Source organism: Priapulus caudatus, unplaced genomic scaffold, assembly GCF_000485595.1.
Source record: "Priapulus caudatus unplaced genomic scaffold, Priapulus_caudatus-5.0.1 Scaffold1538, whole genome shotgun sequence".
Taxonomy (NCBI): domain Eukaryota; kingdom Metazoa; phylum Priapulida; class Priapulimorpha; order Priapulimorphida; family Priapulidae; genus Priapulus; species Priapulus caudatus.
Genome location: NW_014578599.1, coordinates 61,141 through 64,123, shown reverse-complemented (window position 1 = coordinate 64,123; position 2,983 = coordinate 61,141). Strand labels below are relative to the sequence as shown.

Here is a 2,983-nt window from a genome sequence, read left to right as displayed (position 1 = left end):
TCTCTATCGCCTGCGCCACACGCCGCGCACCGCACCCACCCCGCGGCACGGCGACGCACCTTGTCCCTTGCAGAAGGCAGCGTTGTCGTCAGAAAGTGCAACTGGCCCTTGATGCTGAGCGAGGCGAGGATTGGCTTCTTTGTCGGCTATTTAGCGTCGCGTTCCTTCGATTCCTGCGACCTTCGCCGACAGTGATCGTCACATGGTCACACAGAGTTTACGTATCACGGCGGCAAGGTCGGCGGCGGCTGAGCGCGTGAGCCCTGAAACACACGTCACACAGACGTCACAGACACGTCACAGACACACGTCACACACACGTTACACACACGTCACAGACGTGTCACATGTCACACAGGTTGACGTTCACGGCGCGCAGGTCGGCGCGGCTGAGCGGTGAGCCCTGAAACACACGTCACACAGACGTCACAAGACACGTTGCACAGACACAACGTCACAACACACGTTACACGCACGTCCAGCACGTGTCCACATGTCACACATGGTTGGACGTTTCACCGGCAGCGCAGGTCGGCCGCGCTGAGCGGCGAGCCCTGAAACACACGTCACACAGACGTCACAGCCACGTCACACAGACGTCACACACACGTTACACACACGTCACAGACACACGTCACACACACGTCACACAGACACGTCACAGACACACGTCACACAGACGTCACACACACGTCACACACACGCTCACACACACGTCACACACACGTCAGCACACACGTTCACACACACGCTCACACACAAGTAACACACGTAACAGACACGTCACACACACGTCACACACACGTCACGCACACACGTCACACACACGTCACACACACGTCACACACACGTTCACACAGCACACGTCACACAACGTCAGCACACACGATCACACAATCACACGTCACACAAATGCCTGACACACACGTCACACACACGTCACACACACGTCACACACACACACAATCACACACACACGTCACAGACACACACACACACAAGTACACACACACACACACACACACACACACACAGCACACACACACACACACACATCACAGGCGTCACACACACGTCCACCACACACGCACACACCACACACACACACACACACACACACACACACACACACACACACACACACACACGTCACACACACACCGTCACACACAGTGTACGTACCTCTAGTATTTAGAGGATCATTGGGCAGATTTGTGAAGGTTTGCGCCACTTCGCGCTTGATTGTAGTTCGAGGTTTCCCAGTATGACAACGTGCTTCAGCTCGTGGTAGTGAAAGTTGGAGGCGCGCAGCGGCATGACGAGGTTCCGTAGACCAATCAGCGGCGAGTCCGGCTCGGCGAATAGACATACGCCACTGTGACCGATTCAGCACTGTCATGGCCGGCCTTGGTTTGCGGTCTGAGGGCGCACAGAAGGAGAAAGAGAGATAGAAGTAGAGAAGAGACAGAGAGAAGAGACGGAGGAGAGAGAAGAGAGAGAGATGAGAGAGAGAGAGCGAGAGCGAGAGAGAGGGAAAACCAACGTAGGAGAAAGAGGCGATAGAAGGCGAAAGAGAGAAGAGAGAGTGCGACGAGCTGAAGAAAGAGATAGAAGAGAGAAGAGGGAGAGACAGGTCAGACCGTTCAGCACTGTCATGGCGCCTGGTTGCGGTCCTGAGGGCGCAGAGAGAAAGAGAGATGAGAGAGAGAGAGACAGAGAGAGCGAGAGCGAGAAGAGGAGAAAGAGACGGATATAAGGCGAACGAGAGAGAGAGAGAGAGAGAGCGAGAGCGAGAGTAGGAGAAAGAGTGGGATAGAAGGCGAAAGAGAGAAAGAGAGTGCGAGAGCGAGAAAGAGATAGAAAGAGAGAAGAGGAGAGACAGGTCTACAGTGTGGGTATGGACTGGGCTGCAGTAAGAGTACGGATTAGGCTGCAGTGAAGATGTGTGGATTGGCCACTAGGTACGTACCAGGATGCACTCCTCAATCGGTCGGTCGGGACACCAGTGGAACATGCCCGTCGAATCGAATCGCTTCTGCTGCTGTTCAACCTCTACGACTGGATTGAGGTTGTCACCGGCAGGGAGCGCCAGCGGCTTGTCTGGCGCCGGCAGCGCCGCATGCACGTGGTTCCTGCTCGGCGGCCTACGGGTGTGAAAGAGGAGTGAACGACGGGGACAGGCTATGTTTTTCAGTTAGCTTGGTTAGTAGTCATTTCGCAGGCAGTAGTAGCTGAGTTACTTTAATATGTGGGTTGTTAATCGGGATGCAAGCTTAATTGTCGCAAAAAAAACAATTATTTGTTTAATGTCGCATTCTCCTACAGCTACGGTAGGCAATATAAAAAACATGCCGTGCGTTAAATACGTCACATAATTACATAATATAAAAATATATAGATATATCCGCCTAACACGTAGTTACACATAGATCATTCATCATTAAAATTAAGTGTAACTGAATATATTTATACTCGAATTCAACAGAAAACCAATTGATCATAAGATCGAATAAATATCATTATATTAAGAGAATCACAACAATCTCTGGTGCCGCTGGCAGCGACCCCTGGTGGCACAGCCGAGGTCCACACTGTATATGACGTAATCTACTTGCATCTACACATTCCTACAGGAGATTCCTACTATCTACCATGTAGATAATTATTAATTAATTAATTTAATTGTATCGCTATGTTATCTCTCGCAAGACTACGCACGATGCAGGGGGAGCCACGATAGCTCAGACCTTTGGCAAGGCCGAAGACCGCAACCTTTGAAATAAACCTGTACCGCAAGCATGAGGTTAGCGGGTACCCGTATGCACGCGCCACCTGGTGGACAAACCCCGGTATCTATGAAATAAACGGCACACCCTGTGCAGATAGTGTGATAGGGCGGTGGGTGAGTGGGTAGAGAGAGATAGTGTGATAGAGCGGTGGGTGAGTGGGTAGAGAGAGAGAGATAGTGTGATAGAGCGGTGGG

At 51.7% G+C, this 2,983-nt stretch overlaps 1 long non-coding RNA gene across 1 annotated transcript; it reads right to left on the bottom strand.

Annotated features, from left to right (window-relative positions):
• Nucleotides 1–344: 344 nt before the first annotated feature.
• Nucleotides 345–2,130, bottom strand: LOC106816933. The gene is made up of 4 exons (XR_001394958.1): nucleotides 1,970–2,130; nucleotides 1,632–1,673; nucleotides 1,183–1,375; nucleotides 345–403 (listed from the first exon to the last, which is right to left on the bottom strand). It is a non-coding gene; the product is annotated as an uncharacterized LOC106816933 (long non-coding RNA).
• Nucleotides 2,131–2,983: the final 853 nt, after the last annotated feature.